Source organism: Jaculus jaculus, chromosome 1, assembly GCF_020740685.1.
Source record: "Jaculus jaculus isolate mJacJac1 chromosome 1, mJacJac1.mat.Y.cur, whole genome shotgun sequence".
Classification (NCBI taxonomy): Eukaryota; Metazoa; Chordata; class Mammalia; order Rodentia; family Dipodidae; genus Jaculus; species Jaculus jaculus.
In genome coordinates, this window is record NC_059102.1 from 202,568,969 (window position 1) to 202,588,306 (window position 19,338).

General features: G+C 41.7%; 1 protein-coding gene across 2 annotated transcripts in view; it reads left to right on the top strand.

The window, feature by feature from the left end:
* The window catches only part of Wwc2 (WW and C2 domain containing 2), a 250,300-nt gene that overhangs the window by 40,595 nt on the left and 190,367 nt on the right, over nucleotides 1-19,338 (top strand). The gene's annotated exons all lie outside the window — the stretch shown is intronic.

Sequence of the window (19,338 nt, forward strand, 5' to 3'; positions counted from 1 at the left end):
CCTTCCTTCCTTCCTTCCTTCCTTCCTTCCTTTATTTGAGAGTGATAGAGAAAGAGGCAGATGGAGAGAGAGAGAGAGAGACAGAGAGAGAGAGGGAGAGAGAGAGAGAGAGAGAGAGAGACAGAGAGAAAGAATGGGTGCATCAGGGCCTCCAACCATTGCAAATGAACTCCAGATGCGTGTACCCCCTTGTGCATCTGGTTAACATGGGTCCTGGGGGATCGAGCCTCAAACCAGGGTCTTTAGGCTTCACAGGCAAGTGCTTAACCACTAAGCCACCTCTCCAGCCCTGTCTATTTTTTTTTTTTTTACTATTTTATTTTATTTATTTGAGAGGGGGGAGGGAAGTAGTGAAAGAGAGAATGGGCACATCAGGACCTCTAGCCATTGCAAATGAACTCCAGATACTTGTGCCCCCTTGTGCATCTGACTTTATGTGGGTCCTGGGGAATCAAACCTGGGTCCTTGGGTTTTGCAGGCAAGTGCTTTAACCATTAAGTCATCTCTCCAGCCCCCAATATCTGTCTTTTAACTGGAGTACTTAATCAGTTTACATTTATTTCATTTTTTTTAAAAATTATTTATTTATTTATTTGAGAGCGACAGACACAGAGAGAAAGACAGATAGAGGGAGAGAGAGAAAATGGGTGCGCCAGGGCTTCCAGCCTCTGCAAACGAACTCCAGATGTGTGCGCCCCCTTGTGCATCTGGCTAACATGGGACCTGGGGAACCGAGCCTTGAACCGGGGTCCTTAGGCTTCACAGGCAAGCGCTTAACCGCTAAACCATCTCTCCAGCCCCAGTTTACATTTATTGTAATTGGCAGTATATTCTTATTTATACTGTGTTATTGTATGCTGTTTGTTTTCTTTCTGTTGACTTGGTTGATCCTTTTAGCTTAGAAATTTGTACAGTTTGTGTTTGTTCTTTGAAGGTCACACTAAAAATGATAAGGTCACATGACTAGCTTCCTCTGATTATAATTCATACATTTTTTTCTCCTTTTGGAAAAGTCTAGGATATTACAGTACTTCAATTCTATTTCTAGCATCCCTTCTCAACTTAAATGTTGCTTTTACTTGGTATTTTAATTTTACATAAAGATATTTGTGTATAGAAAGTGCCTAAGAGAGGACAGAGTGTGTAAGAGACCCATTACTTTGTGCTTCTTTTTCCTATGCAAGAGAGAGAGAGAGAAATAATTGGCATACCAGGGCCTCCAGCCACTATAATTGAACTTGTGTGCCACCTTGTGTGACCTCGCATGCTTGTGTCACCTTGTGCGTCTGGCTTATGTGGGATCTGGAGAGTTGTGCATGGGTTCTTAGTCTTTGCAAGCAGGTGCTTTAACCACTAAGCTATCTCTTCAGTCCTGCTTTGTGCTTTTTAAATTCACCTGTGCACCACTTTCTCACCCTCCATCCCTTCTTTCAGCTCAGACCTACACTTGAGGACCACTTCCCCCCATGCATGGTCTTTTTCTGCTGGTTGCATGGTCAGTTTTTGTTGGAAAAATGCCTTCATTTCATTATCATTTCTGGCAGATTTTAGGAACTGTTAATAGACAGTTATTTTCTCACAGTGCATTATATTAGTCCCATTCCATTGTCAAGCCTTTTATTAACTGCTTGTCTGACATCATCTATGAGAATGATATTTCTTAAACAAGTTTTCTCTTTCCTCTGGCAGTTTTCAAAATTGCTCTTCAGTGTTGTTCTTCAGCCTCCCTTTGCTGTGTCCTGGTCTGTAGTGCCTTTTATTTATCCTTTCGTTCTCATTAGGTCTCTTGAGTCCCTAGACAAATGCTTTATATGAATTCTAGCAAAGCTTTACATGGGATCTCTTTAATATTTTTATTTATTTATTTATTTGACAGCAAAAGAGGAAGACAGAGTGAGAGAATGGGTATGCCAGGACCTCTAGCCACTGGAAAAGAACTCCAGACATGTGTGCCTCTTGTACATCTGGTTAATATGGGTCCTAGGGAATTGGACCTGGGTTCTTTGGCTTTGAAGGCAAACACCTTAACTGCTAAGCCATCTCTTCAGGCCTGGAATCTCTTCACATATTGCCTCTATCCCACTCATTCTCCTTATGGATGACTACTAACAAAGATGTAATGGCTTCTTCCTTGGCTTTCTGTATGTCTTTAGTTATTTTTTTTTTTTTTTTTTTTTTTTGTCTTGTGGTACTGGGGATCAAACCTAGGACCTCATGCATGCTAGGCAGGTGATATTCCACTAAGCTATCTCCCCAGCCCTGCTTTGTGCATCTCTCAACTGCTTTTCTGTATTTTCCTTCTGTCTTCTTAGGCTCGTTTTAGATGGTGGCTTTTCACTCTCACTTCACAGGTCCTCTCTTCGCTGCCTCTCATCTGCTGAGAAAGTTGATGAAGCTTTAACATTTGTTATCATGTCTTTATTTCTGGGATAGCTCTTGTTCATTTTCAAATTTGGTCATTCTTCATTCAATTTTCAGATCTCTCAAAAAGTACATGTATACATCTTAAGGTTTGTGTCTTGTCATTTTTTTTTTTTTTTTTTTTTTTTCCTCTTAGTTTTGGTTTTTTGAGGTAGGGTCTCATTCTATCCCAGGCTGAATAGAATTCACTATGTAGTCTCAGGATAGCCTTGAACTCACAGTGATCCTCCTATCTCTGCCTCCTAGGGGCTGGGATTAAAGGCCTGCACCACCATGGCCGGCTTGTGTCTTGTAATTCTTACACCTGATTTTTGTTTTTTTTGTGTATAGTCTGATTGTACAGACTTACAATTTTGCTTTGTCCATGACATCTTTGTTTTTTAGTGCATGTGTTTAGTGAGTTTTAGCTGTGTGCTGCCTCTTTTAGCAGCAGTAGGGTATTACTATGTGACTGAGATTGGTTTCCCACTCTTTTCCCTACCATTACCAAGTGCTTCCATTAAAGTTGTATAGGAAATGCCTGGTTGTACTACTTAACTAGTATGTTTTTGCTAGTATAATGTGCATGTATGTTCCTGTTTGGGAATGCAGAAGTGCACATGCCACAGCATGTGAAGATCAGAGGGCACTTTGGGTGCTGGTCTTCTCCATTCACTTTATCTGAGGCAGCATTTGCCAGACTGGCTGGCCTGTGATCTTCTAGGCATTGCTCGCATCTCTGTCTCCCTTCTTACTGTATGCATGCTAGGGTTGCAAAATCTATAGTACTACAGCATCCAGTTTTGAGTTCTGAGGATTTGAACTTGTATGGCAGTGCATTTTCTACTGAGTAATCTCTCCATGCCATGCCACTATTCTTTTTTGCTTTATTTTTGGAGGTAGGGTCTCATTCTATCCCAGGCTGACATGGAATTCATTATGTAGTCTCTGGGTGGCCTTGAACTCACTAGCAGTACTCCTACCTTTGCCTCCCTAGTGCTGGGATTAAAGGCATGTGCCACCATGCCCAACTTCATGCTACTCATTTTTTTTCATGCTACTCATTTTTAATGGAACTTTGAATGTTGTGATTTTTTTATTTTATTTTTTGTCTTCTAAATTTTTATTAACAACTTCCATGATTATAAAAATTACCCCATGGTAATACCCTCCCTCCCCCCACTGTCCCCTTTGAAATTCCATTCTCCATCATACCCCCTCCTCATCTCAATCAGTCTCTCATTTATTTTGATGTCATGATCTTTTTCTCTCTTATGATGGTCTTATGCAAGTAGTGTCAGGCACTGTGAGGCCATGGATATACAGGCTATTTTATGTCTGGAGGGAACCATGTTGTATGGATTCCTGCCCTTCCTTTGGCTCTTACATTCTTTCTGCCCTCTTCCGCATTAGACCCTGAGCTTGGAAGGTGTGATAGAGATATTGCAGTACTGAGCACTGTGGTCATTTCTTTCCATCACTGTGATTCCTTCTGAGTCATCCCAAGGTCACTGCCATCTGAAAAGAGAAGATTCTCTACCAAAAGTAAGAGTAGCATTAATATATATAAGGGTATGAACATTAACAGAAGTGCTTACTGGGCAGTTTGATAAGCATAGTATATACATTTGGCCAGACAACAGCAGATGTTACACCCCTAGTGCTCCATGACTACCCCTGTTTTTTTTTTTTTCTTCCATTAAAAAAAATTTTTTTCTTCCAAATTTTTATTAACAACTTCCATGATTATAAAATATACCCCATGGTAATACCCTCCCCCACCACTGTCGCCTTTGAAACTCCATTTTCCATCATACCCCCTCCCCATCTCAATCAGTCTCTCATTTATTTTGATGTCATGATCTTTTCCTTTCTTATGATGGTCTTGTGCAGGTAGTTTCAGGCACTGTGAGACCATGGATATCCAGGCCATTTTGTCTCTGGAGGGAGCATGTTGTGTGGAGTCCTGCCCTTCCTTTGGCTCTTACATTCTTTCTGCCACCTCTTTAGACCCTGAGCCTTGGAAGGTGTGTTAGAGATATTGCAGTACTGAGCACTGCGGTCATTTCTTTCCATCACCATGATATCTTCTGAGTCGTCCCAAGGTCACTGCCATTTGAAACTAAAAGATTCTCTACCAAAAGTGAGAGTAGCACTAATATAAGGGTGTGAACATTAACAGAAGTGCTTACTGGGCAGTTTGATAAGCATAGTATATACATTTGGCCAGACAACAGCAGTTGTTACACCCCTAGGGCTCATACCTACTTCTGTTTTAAGCTTTCAGTATCAGGGATATATTCCCTCCCATGGAGTGGGCCTCCGGTCTAGTTAGAGGGCAGTTGGTTTCTCCCATAACAGACGTGCCACTATTGCACCCATTGGCTCATTTGGCCTGGCTGGCCAAATATAAAGCTTGCAGTGTCCACTGTTGAGTATCTTCACTGGTGATTTCTCTTTCTCCCATTGAACTACATGCAGAATGGCTTCTTCCAGCTTTCTGTCAGCTGGTCTACATGGAGATGGTTCTCAGCTCAGTTCCAGTAGGATTTCTCAGTGGCCTTGCAGCCCAAGTACATGGAGTCTTCAGCATCTATTTGTGGTGGGAAACCAAGGGCCTCCACAATGGCCTATAATGTTTTAGGGGCATCAGGGACCTCCTTGGCCAACAACTAAGGTATTCCATCTCTGACCCTGAAAATTTTCTAGCAACAATTTACAGCTCCTGATTGTTCCATTGTCCAAAAACGTAGGATTGTATATGATTTATTTATATCCTCTTAGATTTTGATTAGCCTTCCCTCCACCTTTCCTTTACTCAATCTCTTCCCCTGACCTCATTTTGAGCCTTTTCACCCTCATTAGGGTCTTGTAATTTTTTTAAAGTCTGACCAAAGATAGGTTCTTTGAGAATGGGTTTGTATTTTATTAATCTAGGCATTTGCTATCTTGAAGTCATTGAAATTATTTTAGCTGCCATGTAGTGTAAAATCAGGCTGTAAACCTGCCTGAAAGTTGTGTGCTAGTATTTGGAGGTGTTAGGCCCCCAAACTTTGTGCTTGAGTTTCAGATAAGCTATTTCTTTGTGGTCTTGCAAGGTTCTAGGTGGGCAGAAGATTAATTTACCCTTATTATATTATAATGAGGTGGTAGACTTCGGTCATTGGTTGTTCATCTTGGTAAAATGAGCGGGGTCCTAGTTACGTCAGGAAAACCCATGTTTACTTAGAGGTTGGAAAACTCTGGTCTAGAGAACAGATCTGACTGAGCACGTTCATTCTGTGAGGGGTATACAGCAATGCTGGCCTTTCCAGTGTTGTTGGTGGGCTTCAGAGCTGCTGCTGCAGAGTTGAGCTGTCAGGGCTGATACTGTGGAAGGAATAGCCATGGGTCTTAGTATGATGAAAGTTTGCTGATTCCTGCCTCCAATCAATCTGATTGACATTTGTCTAGGTAATAAGCCTGCTTTCAGGCCTAGTTATTTTTCTGTTCCCTACTTTCTTTCAGCTCCTGGCTTTAGTGTTATTCTCTTGCTAGCTCATAGACAATGAAAGATTTGAAAAGGTAAGAACATATTTAATTATGTCAAGCCAGGTGAGTTGGTCTGGTTGTATAGCTCTTCATGTGGCTGCAGGTGACTTATTGTCAGGCTCTGCAGATGGTGGTTGGTTGAATCAGTTTGCAGTGTGACACACATGCGCCTGCTGTCTTGTGTTCTCATCAGACTGAGGAGATGTGGGCCTGGGAAGAGAGGAAGAGAGGCTGCTCACTGTGCTTGAGGTTCATGTGAATAAATGCAGGGGTTTCACTGCATCTGTCTTTTTTTTTTTTTTTTTTTGAGGTAGGGTCTCACTCTAGCCCAGGCTGACCTAGAATTCATTATGGAGTCTCAGGGTGGCCTCGAACTCACGGCGATCCTCCTACCTGTGCCTCCCAACTGCTGGGATTAAAGGCGTGCGCCATCACACCCAGCTCTGCATCTGCCCTTGAGCAACTGTGGATTTCAGAGGGGGCAGCCGCCCTGTGGGTCATAGTTGTGACTCCTCTGCTTCTGACCTGTAATGTCTTCACTTGTGCGGCAGAGGCTCAGAGACCTTAGAGAATCCAGCCATTATTTGCACTTGGGTGGGGTAAGCAGGGTGGGGACAGTCACTTCCTTTGGTGATCTCAGATAGTTGGAGGTTTAGATTCCATCGGTGTGTAAAGACTCAGTTTACAGGGCTGGGCCAGTCTCCGCCTCTGGTCTGCCTTATGGGCTTGCAAACTATGGCCGACCAGACCTCACTCAGGGTCTTCATTTCATAAATGAAGCTTATGGAACATAGCAAGACATGTTCTTTGATGCCTGGCAATGGCCTTTGAGCCTTAGTAACAGATCTGAGTACTTAGGACTGGATGGCCACTTTAATGTCTGGTGGGCCCTTCGTCCATAACTGTCTACAACTGAACTCCATCTCCTGCCATCAGCTTTTTGTTCTCCATGTAAGTAAATGTCAACAGCAATTCACCAGAAGTCAGACCCAAACCACTGTGGTTACTTTTGACTCCTTTCTTTCCTGTTTCCATTGGCTGAAGTCCCCAGGTAATCTCAGTGAATAAAGCCCTTTGCACACTGGTGGTGCATGTAGTAAGGAAGAAATAATCTTTGTTATTGTTAGCCACTGGGAATTTTAAGTTTGCTTCTGACCATGGAATAATCCATCCTATCCTAACTGATAAGAGTGTATTATTCTTCATTTATACTCACGGATGAGATCACATGTCCATATGACCCCCTCCCCAGTATGTCCATTCTGAAAGCAGGAACTTTGTTAATGTACTCCTCACCACCGTGTCTGTAAGCACTCAGTAAACGTGGACATGCACTGCATTGCAGGGGATGAGACTGTCAGGAATTTACATGGGGAAGAAGATAGATATTACAACAGTGACTTTGTAAACTGTGTTCTTGGCCCGATCCTACATTACATTCATATAAATTGCTGACTGAAAAATCTTAAAAAAAATAGATAGACATTCTTGTGCCTTGCCTAAGGGCCACTAAGTCAGAATTTCTAGATGTAGGCTCTGACAATCTGCTTTTGCAAGCAGTTATTACAAACATTCTTTTTTCCATATATAAAAGTTGTCTACTGCTTCAGGAGGTGAGCAGACAAAAGCGGATTTGTCTCATTGTTATTAGAAAGAAACAGACTCGTGTGGGAGTCATAAATATTGTCTTGATCTACTTTCTGTTACTGTAACAAAATACCCGAGGCTGGGTCCTGTATTGGAAAATTATTTGGTTAGTGCATAGTTCAGGAGATTCAAGAGTGTGGCAATGACTTTTGTTCTAGGCTTCAGTGCGCTTCTCTTAGGGCCATAGCATCATGGCAGGGGCACAGGTAAGAGGCAGATATCATGGGGTAAGGTAGGAAGCCAGAGAGATTGTTGGGCTAGCTTTGCTTTTGTGTTATAACAACTCAAATTTACAGGACCTCATCACTATTCATCACCTTCTAAGAGCATCAACTTCTTAAAGGTTTCACTATTTCAGCATTACCACATTGGGGTCCCAGCTTCCAGAACATCAGCTATTGAGAGAAATATTAAAACTATATTCAAACCACAGCAACTCGGAACTATGAAAACCTTTTAATAATTTTTAAAACCTTTTTATTAGGACTGGGTATGGTAGTGCACACCTTTAATCTCAGCACTTGGGAGGCAGAGGTAAGATCACAGTGAGTTTGAGGCTATCTTGAAATGACAGAGTGAATTCCAGGTCAGCCTGGGCTAGAGTGAGATCCTACCACCGGGGGAAAAAATTATTTGTAAGCAGAGAGAGATAGTAGAGAGAGACGGACAGAGAAAGTGGATGTGCCAGGGCCTACAGCCACTGTGAACAAACTCCAGATGCATGTACCACTTTGTGCATCTGGCTTTGCATGGGTACTGGGAAATCAAATTCAGGTCATTTGGGCTTTACAGGCAAGTACCTTAACCATTGCACCATCTCTCCAGCCCTCATTCATACTTTTAAGACTAGGATATTAGAGTTATAGCTTTTTTTTTTTTTAAACTATATATCAGCAGATATTATGTATTTACTTATTTGAGAGAGAGGAGATTGGGGAGAGAGAGAATTCAGGGCTCCCTGCCACTGCAAATAAATTCCAGACACGTGTCACTTGGTGCATCTGGCTTTACATGGGTACTAGAGCGTCAAACTTGGGTCATTAGCCTTTGCAAGCAAGTGCCTTTAACCACTGAACCCTCTTCTCAGCCCTAAGCAGGTATTTTTAATAAGTAGTTAGAATTATAGTTTTATTGTTAGATAAGCTGATTGGTGAAAACATATAAGAACACGGAGAAGGAAAAACAAATTGCTTTCTTGATTTGTGCCCAGTTTTAAATTCCTTTACTACTATTATGGTATGGCTTTAGTGGTAGGAGTGGCCATCTTCACTGAGTTTAAAATTATTTATTTATTTATTTATCTATCTATCTATTTATTTATTTATTTGAGGCAGAGAGAGAGGGAGAGAGAGAAAAGGAGAATGGGTGCACCAGAGCATCTAGCCACTGTAAACAAACTCCAGACACATGTACCACCTTGTGCATCTGGTTTACGTGGGTCCTGGGGAATCAAACCTGGGTCCTTTGGCTGAGTAGGCAAGCACCTTAACCTTTAAGCCATCTCTGTAGCCTTTCACTGAGTTTTTTTAATTTTTATTTATTTTATTTTACTTTGGTTTTTCGAGGTAGGGTCTCAATCTAGCCCAGGCAGATCTGGAATTCACTATGTAGTCTCAGGGTGGCTTCAAACTCATGGCAATCCTCCTACCTCTGCCTCCTGAGTGCTGGGATTAAAGGTGTGCACCATCACGCCCAGCTTCACTGAGTTCTTTAAAAAAATTTTTTTTACCTTTATTTTTGTTTGAGAGAAAGAGAAAGAGAAAGAGAAGGAGAGGAGGGGAGGGGAGGGAGGGGGGGCGGAGAATGGGTGCACTAGGGTCTCCAGCCACTGCAAAACAAACCTCAGAAGCATGTTCCCCTTGTGCTTTTGGCTTATGTGGATCCTGGGGAATTGAACCTGGGTCCTTTGGCTTTGTAGGTAAGTGCCTTAACTGCTAAGCCATCTCTTTAGCCCTTCACTAAGTTTTTACTTTAGAATAAATACTAAGCTGGGAGCATAGATCTGAGAGTCAGGCTGCTTGATTTTGAGGTATGCCATAGAGAAGCAAAGGGAGATGCCTGAGAGGGGCACTGTGGGCCAAGGAGATGGAACAGCACATACACAGACCTTCTTGTTGGACTACTGGCAAAGAGTGTAAGCTAATGATGACACTGGATGTTTGTGGTCATGTTGTTTGCAAGTGCTCAATAAATGTTCAGTGGTGCTCTTCTTAGTCAAGTGAATACTAGCCCAGATTTAACTGCAATGAACGATATTTTTCTTCCACAAATATATATTTTTGTTGTTGTTGTTGGACACCCCTGCCCCAGGCTTTTTCTGTATTTCTTCACTCAGTCTTCAATTTACTCACATGAATGGAGTAATGCTGTATTTCCCTAAAGCACCTTAGTGAAAGAACATTGGGCCCAAGAATCTCAATCTCAATCTCTCTCTCTCTCTCTCTCTCTCTCTCTCTCTCTCTCTCTCTCTCTCTCTCTCTGTGTGTGTGTGTGTGTTCATATCCTTTCGTAAGGAAAACAGTATTTTCCTTCTTTTTTCTAAACATTCACACCAGTTTTGTCTTCCTCTATGTAATTCATCTGTGCCTACTTTAATGTTGAAGTAGTGATTTAAGTGGTGGTTTAGGGAGCATGCCATGTGTGTCCCATGATTTGAATCCCTTGCCCCAGGCACACTCCCCGACCTGCTTCAGCATGGGAAGTCCTGGAGAGGAGCTGTGTGGGGATGCTCTGGCTTCCAGTCAGCAGCAGCTAATGTTACCCAAGGGATGAGGGTGTGGGCTGGGTGGTTTTACTGTTCAGTATCCTGTAAAGCAAAACACAGAAATGTTCAACTTCCTCCCACAAATTATATAGAAAGCACAAACCAAGAAAATGCAGTTTTCTTCCCAGAATGAGCAATATAAGAGGATCATAAGAAAATCCAATCTCCTGTCAAAAATGAACAGTGAAATTTATCCTATCAACTGTCAGAAGAGAAATCCCAGATAGGAAATGTAGCAACATTTTCCCCAAATCACACTTGCATTTGGCTTTGGAATTCATATTGTGACAGTCACTTTTGTAGGCTGATTTTTTTTTTCTTGTATATGATCTTTTATTGAGCTAATATCAGCATTAGTTTGGCTGTCTCTGATCTTCATTTAGAGTTGGTATTGGTGACTTAGGCATGGCCTTTGGGGTCAGAAGCCAGCCCTAGGCACCTACATTCAGCAGGAAACATGGCCTGGTATGGATGTTTGCCCGGGCATCTGTACTCTGCACCCACAAGTCCTTTCACGGCTGTCTGCTGCTTCTCTCTAGGAAGTCATTACAAATTGATTAGAGTTGCCTAGAGATGAAATGTGTTTGGTAACTTCATCCCACCAAGTGTAGATGAACCTCATTTGGACAGTTGGGATCCAGCTATACTGTAGTGAACACTACCATTCTTTTAGCTTCATATCATCTCAATATTATATAAACACTTTTAGGCAACAGTTCCATCACTTTATTCCTGGACTAGTAAATGAAAAACATTTTTCACTGAAATTAAATGGTATTATATATTTTGGATTAAGTGATTTGTATAGTTTGATGTTCTAGCATGAACTATTTCTTAACAGAAAGAACAAACTACTAGTGAACATGACCTTCAGAATGGGTATAGAGACATGAGGAAGTAAACCACTGTCCTCCTTCAGAAACCTGTTTGTGAGCCATTGGCAGGCCACTGCACATCATTAGAACCAATCCCACGATTTTTTCCCCCCCATTTGAGTTCTGTAACATCAGAAAAGCCACAGAACTAAACTTCTTTTCAAGAATTGGTGACTTGATTCCTTAGAGTGCTTTTCCTCTGGTGGTCTTAGACATGTTGAAGGGAAGTGGCTACAGAGATCATGTCAAGTGGGAGGCTGGGCCAATGTGACTGTTTGGCTGGAATAAATAGTGAGTGCTTCCAGCACAATCTTAGTGTTGTATTTAGTGCCCTATTTGGGAATTCCAGGTACAAATTGAAAAAAAAAAAAAACACAACTGGGCATTTGGCCAAAAGTTGGTACATAAAAGTACTAGGGTGAAAAAAATTACTGGGCATTAATTTCAAATCTTGGAGCATTACTCAATTATTCTTTTGACGGTTAAGATTAATATCTGAAAGTAATGACTAAGTTCATGGCTGCCAAGACTAATTGGGGAGAGAAAATGTATGATCCCAGATTCATTATTTATTCACAATATGTCACACTAATAAGAGGTTCTGGTTTCAGTTGTTTTCACACTACTTGTTTATAACAGGACAAGATTTGTTTAATGATGCTCATTGTACATGGAATGTTATTCATTGTAAATACACACTGCATTGTAATTAGAAGATAACATCGAAACATATTGTGATGTATGTATACACACACACACAGTACATATATATATATAAATATATATATATTTGAGAGAAAGAGGCAGAGAGAGAGAGAGAGAATGGGCAAGCCAGGGCCTCCTGCCATTGCAAATGAACTCCAGATGCATGCGCCCCCCCCCCACCCCTTGTGCATCTGCCTTATGTGTGTCCTGGAGAGTCAAACCAGGATCCTTTGACTTTGCAGGCAAACGCCTTAACTGCTAAGCCATCTCTCCAGCCCTATTTTAATATTTTGTAACAGATTATATTCTTTTATTCCTTCTTCCCTGTTCCCATTTCCCCAGGGGTCCACCTCAGTGGGGTTATGGGATTCACTGTGGGGTCATAAAGGCTTCAGTCAGTCCCAGTGGGACAGTGGGGGGGGGGCAGTGCCTCAGGGTACTCGTACTCACTCTGTGGCTCTTACAATCTATCTACCCCCTCTTGATCCCTGAGCCATGGCAGGCCTGTTGGCAGTCTGATTTAATGTTGATTTCTTTGCAGCTTCTGGATTTCTGCTTTGATAGGTTTTGCTTAATCTCTGTGCTGCCACCATCACAATGGAGCTGGTTGTCAGGTTAGCAGTAAGAGCAGCGTTTATGGCGCCACTTCCACTATAAGTTCTCCTGGGCCCTGGCAGATGTGGAAGAGGCGGCAAGTCTTGTAGTGGGCAGTAGGTTATCTCCATGTCTTATCACTAGATCTTGGCTGTCCTCTGTTTTCTGTGCCATCTGTAAAATAAAGCAGATTTCCCAGCCAAGCATGGGAGCAGCATGGGTTAAAGGGGTTTTGCAAGCCCACTCTTCTCTAGAGAGCAATGGGGGCTTCTGTCTGAAGTATGAGTTTCCTGACTCTAGGAATCTGACTTGGTTTCCAGTACTAGCAGTGAGTTTTCTCACACTTAGTGGGCCTCATGTACAGTCAGGGAAGAGTTGGTTACCTACAGAGGCTGTTTGCAACTATTGCACAAGTGTGTTCTTATCTGTCTGGTTGCTCTTGTAGTCTCCAGGATCCCCTGTTTATTCATACTGCTGGTGATCATTTTCTTCCAGCAGCTCCCATAGCGCTTTCCAGTATTGTGAGGACTAGCCAGGAGGAAGCTAGAGTCTGTTTTGGAGCCAGTGTGTTTCGGTTCCAGCATGACATTCTGATGTCGTGTACCAAGGTCTGTGGTGTCTTCAGCAATAAGATTCTTACCTTTTAGCTCTGGCAGATAATCAAGTGTTTTGGCAATGGCCTACATTGTTTTGGGGACCTCATGGGTCTCCCTGGCCAACAGCTCACTGTGGGGAGCAACCCCACTTTGGGCCTGGGAATTACTGTCCAGAGTCCATGGTTTTAAGGAGGTTAAGCTTTTTCCACCTTCTGTCTGGACTGTTCCCCCTCCTGTTTTATTGGTGGTTATATCTTATAGAATGCTAGTCAGAAATAGGATTTCTATGGGACTGATTCATGTTGTCTTAACTTTTGTATCATTCTCTCCCCATCTTCTCTAACCCCTATCCCTCCAAGATACCCCCTAATATTCTGCCCTCCCCTAACTTGTCAGGTAACCCCTCTTCTCCCCAGTTCTTTTCTCTACTGGTCTCATTCTAGTTTTATGCCTGTATTTCTGGTGCTGACTACCATTTTCTCTCATCTCTAATTGGTCTCAGTTAGGAACCATAGAAAACCTTATGATTTTTAGCATTTTATTTTTTGAGATAGGGTCTCACCCTAGCCAGTGCTGACCTGGAATTCACTATGTTGTTTCAGGTTGGCTTCGAACTCACAGCAATCCTCCTACCTCTGCCTCCCAAGTGTTGGGATTAAAGGCACGTGCCACCATGCCCAGTCTAACATTATGATTTTTAACAATTGGAAAGAAGTGTGCCTCTGTAACATGGTGGGCATTCTTAACCCCCCACTCCAACACACACCTTTTCTTTATTTGTAAATATTAGTTGAATTTTGTTTTGTTTAGATGATGAGATCTGGCAGAAACCAAACCCAAGGAGGTATGGCAGTGAGCACAATGCTGTGCTCATAGTTTCTTTACCGTCTGGTGCTCTGCAGACAAAGAGAAGTGTTAATCAGTTCAGGCATGGAGCTGAGAAGTGGGGAGCAGGGTACAGTGGTTGGGAGTGTGGTTTTTGTCTTGGCACTGTGCTATACTGACTGTGTAGCCCCGAGGCAAGCTGCTCTGTCTGTTTCCATCAGAGTTGTATGTTACTTGTAAAACATTAGAAAAATGACGGCCTCAGAGTGAGTATATAAGTGGCTTTTAGCAAGAAAATTCTTGCCAATATTTATTTTCAAGCTATGTAAAATTATATCTGGCAAAGCATTTGTGCTTTTGTTGTTGTAAAAGAAGACCAACAACCTTAAAAAGTTTAAAAGTAATTATCCATATTTCAGTATTTAAAAATAACATTTATGTGTTATCTTCTAATTCATGTGTGTGTATATTTTATATGATTAAAATCAGAGATAACATTTACTGTGGGCAGGAACTGAATATGATTGCTCAAGCCTGGCCTAGTGCTCACTAGGGTTTGGTGTGTCATTAGTGGTCCCGGCATTGTGATGTGGGAGAAGGCCCAGGAGTCTTCCCTGGAAAAGAGCTGGGATGCTGAGCTGCTGAAGAAGCAGAATCCCACTGCAGTGAACAGTGGGCTTCTTCATGGTGTCTGAAATATCTGTTGGGTAGATAGAATAATGGTAGTGACAACTATATAGTATGGCAAAGGACCAGTCTTTTCAGAAATTTGACCTGAGATAAGAACATGGTAGAAAGAGTGTTAGATGACCAGAAAATGGAATCCAGTCATGTAGTTCGTTGCAGACAGCTTTGTGTTGCTGGCAATAAACACCTGACCCAAGAGCAGCTTGTGGTAGGAAAGGGTTTATTTTGGTTTACAGACTTTAAGGGAAGCTCCATAATGGTTGGGGAAAATGATGGCATGAGCAGAGAGTGGACATCACCTACTGGCTAACATCAGGTGGACAACAGCAGCATGAGAGGGTGGTAAGTTTATGGGGGACACCTAACTCAAATCACCACATAGCACTGTGTGACTTTAGACTTTTCTAGACTCTAGGCATTGGATTTATTGATGTTCTCCTTTAGCCTGTGAAATTTGCCTTCTACCATGAGGAATTGTTTGTGAAATTTTTGATATAATTAACATTTGAGCATCAAGATATCTATATCTATATTTATATGTGTGTGTGTGTGTGTATATATATGTATATGTATATATATATATATATATATATATATATATATAGTCTTGTTGCTATGGTTTTTAATAGTGCTTGAACTAATGTACATAAAATATATGCTTATTTTTCATTTTTTATATGTTTTAGGAGAGAGGGAAGGAGAGAGAATGAGAATAAGCATAGGCATACTAGGACCTCTAACTGTTATAAACAAACTCTATACTCATGAGCCACTTTGTGCATCTGCCTATACATGGGTTCTGGAAATTGAACTGTACATGGGAGGCTTTTGCAAGTAGGGGCCTTTAACCACTGAGCAATCTCCTCAGCCTTAGTTGTTTATTTTTTTATTTGGTTTGTTTGAAGCAGGATCTCACTCTAACCCAGACTGACATGGAGCTCATTCTTTAGCCCCAGGCTACCCTTATCCTCTCAGTATACTTAAAGCATGTGCCACCATACCCAACTAATATATGGTTATTTAAGATTGTCTTATAGTAATTGAATTAAAGAAATGACTTCTAAAAAGATGAAATGCATGTATCAAATAAAAACACAAAAAGTTGGGCATAGTGGTTCACACCTGTAATTCCAGCACTTTGGAGGTGGATGTAGGGGGATTGGTTAGAGCCGGGGCTGGCCTGGGCTCCAGAGTGAATTCCAGGTCAGCCTGGGCTATAGTGAGACTCTGCCTCAAGCAAAGGAACAAAACAATCCACATACAACATCTAACTGCTTCTTCCTCCCCTCCCCTCCTTCCTTTTTCCTTTCCTTCTCCTTCCTTCCTTCTCCTCTTCCTCCTCTTCTTTTCTTTACTTTCCTTTTTTTGAGGTAGGGTCTCACTCTAGTCCAGCCTGACCTAGAATTCACTCTGCAGTCTCAGGATGGCCTAAAACTCAACAGTGATCCTACTACCCCTGCCTCCCAAGTGCTGGGATTAAAGGCATGCACCACTATACCCAGAAGAAATATCTAACTTCTTTAGGTAGGTAAATACATAAGGAAGAAAAGAGCCCTTCCTTTTTTTTGGTTGTGGGGGTTGGCTTAGGTCTTTCTATAGAGCCCAGATTGAGCTCAAACTCACTACATGTCCAGGCTAGTCTCAAATTCTAAATCAGCCTGCCTTAGCCAAGTGTTAGGGTTACAGGTGTTCAGCTGTTTTTTCCCTTTTGAAGCTGATAAAGACTTAAAAGTACTATTTATACCATTGTTGGAAATAGTGTGGGGAGCTAAGCACTCTCACATATTTGTGATGAGAATGGAGGTTCGAGGAGTGTTTCTTGAGCCAGCAGTATGGAACCTGAACAGTCTTCTCAGCAAAACGTCACCATCACTGACTGTTGTGTAGCATGGAGCGGTCTGTGCCTTCCTCTCTATTGCTCTGACTTTCCTATGGAGATGTATGCACTGCTGTAGAGGCTGAGCTTTGGTTGGACATCTGGGGCATGAGCACCTTACCTGTTTCTACTGATGGTAGGGAGATCTTGATCCCAGCATTTGTTTGTGTCTAACCCAGACTGCAGTTGGCAGCAGTTGGAAATGATTCCTCTTTTGGGGAACAAGTCATTGCTGGAATGGTAGTCTGACTACCATTAGTCCTCTCTCACTTAGAGGCCTGGAGGATCTTACTGAGGGGTAGTCTGCAGGGGCTGGTCTCTTGTGCCCAAACATGTTGGGCTATGATTTCATTCCACTTGTCACCTTGGGTATTGGTAGACTTGCACTTTGATAGGGCTCCATTCCAGAAGATCAAAGGAAGCAGGAATGTGGATTGCCAGGACCTGGAAGCTGGTCACAGAGTAGATGAGGAATGCCTGCCTTAACTGGTTAATGCGCTCGGTATAAGCCAGTAGCTGTGTACACTCCAGGCAAGAACTCACCATTGTTTTCATGTAGAGTATTTGTGGGAGTGCTCCCTCTCTACCTTGACAAAGTGGTCTAGAAACAGGTAGTGTAGTGCCTTAGGAATGCTGGTACTTTCTGGAGATAGGGCAGGATGGAGGATGTGGTTGTGGATGCAGTTTTTTTAATTTCCCTTGGTTGACTTGTCAGAAAAGTCTTACAAATGAGATATAGGTAATTCAGAGTCCTTGTCCCAGGAACTGTGGCTTTGCACATAGAATGCTCTGTTTATGAGGACACTGTACAGCATTGTGGATACCCACCCTACGAGAAGTCTGTCACAGGGTGGTGCTGCGGCAATTACCACCTTGTCCCTGGAAGAAGACTCTTAAAGGACAAGTAGGTGGCAGCTGTGGTTTGGGAGTGGAGGCACTGAAGTCCAAAGTTGACTACAAAAGTGGGCAGTTGAGGGCCTGGAGGGACAAACAGAGTAGGAAGACAGAGGCGCAGGGGACAGAGAATATGAGAACTAAGGAGAAGACGCAGGACAAGTCTCTCTTTCTAGAACAGTGCCGTCAAATTTTATTGTTAAGAAATCCGTGAGAAGCTTGCCGAAACTTTCTTGGTCTGCGTTCTCAGAGATCTTTAGTAGGTTGGGTTGGAGCCTGTGCCATGAATTTGCATTTCCACAGGTGATGTCAGTCCTGGGACTGTACTTGAGGAACATAACTCTGGGCTTGCATTGTATCCCAGAGAAACTTTTCTTATGCCTGCAATCCTAGCGACTTTGAAGGGGAGAGAAGGGCAGAAGCTAGGGGTCTTGAGTTTGGTCTCTCAGGTGCTTCTGCCCGCACACATCACTTCTTTTTTGGTTTTTCGAGGTAGGGTCTCACTCTAGCCCAGGCTATTTTTTATTTATTTATTTATTTATTTTTATTTTTTGGAGGGGAAGAGTTCATTCCTTCATCCTTCCAAATATGGTACAGTACAACTAAGTAACAATGTACACTTCTGAAAAATACAATAGTGTCTTATATTACTCACTACATTTAAAATATAATTCAGATATTAAGGAAAAGAACCACTTATCACATTAATACATTAAGAAATCAAAATTAACTTACCACATAAATTAAAGCATTAAATATTAACCTTTTCAGTGCAACATATACAGAAGTCAGAGTCATAAGCTCTAAAAAAGCATCAGGTTTGTTATAATAAAGGTAACAAAAAGTTGAACATTTCAGTAAATTATTACACTATGGAGGGGTTGCTTGTCAGTATTCTCTCCCTGTGTATGTGTGCATGTATGGACCACTGTATCTCAGAAAGCCGCCCAGGCTATTTTTATAGTCTCAGGTGGTCTCTCTCTTCCGTGTGGCCAACTCAGGGAGGCTAAGTGACTTGCCCACAGACACTCATCTACGCTGCGCTATCACTGGCTTCTAGATCTGATGCCAGATCTGTGTTGTTAATATTTGTTTCTCCACTGATATGGAGGGAGCCCTACGTCAGTCTTGGATAAGATCTCAAAGGACTCTAGTGTTACATGAAGTTTTAAATTGATCAGTACCTAAAAAATAGGGTAGTTGTACTAAGTGAATTTCAGAGACTTGTAATGGGCAAAAACCTCTTAGCTTTTTGCTTTAAGATTATAAAAGATGGTACTGAAAAATGATGAAATTTAAACTGCTTAGAATCATTAAACATGGTACAGAAATTTCTGGCATGTTTTACTTGGGATTTCAGTTTAAATTTTGTCAGGAGTAATTTTGAGTATTAAGGACGACACACACTTTTGAGTTCTGTATTTTGAGACATCATAATGACAACACGAACACATCTCAAGGCAAATTTTAGAACAGAAAGGTGAAAAGGTTTTCTCTGGTGGGATATGCATTTGCATATGATTACATGTCCTGTTTCATTGTTCAGTATGAATGGGTGCAGCTTTTAGAAAATAAACACTTGAGTGATTGTGCTGAATAATCCTTTTGTTTTGAGTACCTAAAAAACTCAGAAAGTAGGTTATAAGAAATTCTAGAACTCTGAAATTTTAGCTCTTTTATTAGTTAAATGATCTTTCTAAAACTGCCTGTAAACTCTGATCAACCTTCTGAATACAAAAGATCTATGCACTATGTAGAGTGTGGTTCTCTCACACTGTTTTAGGTATTCATCCTTCACCTTCATATAAAATACCTGTCTTGGTAAAACAGTGTGTTCTACTACTGAAGAATCCAAGGATTAATCTGGCAGTATCCCATATTTATATCACTGCTAGTGAATTTTAATAAAACTGGATTACTAAGCCTGTTTAACCTTAGTTAAAT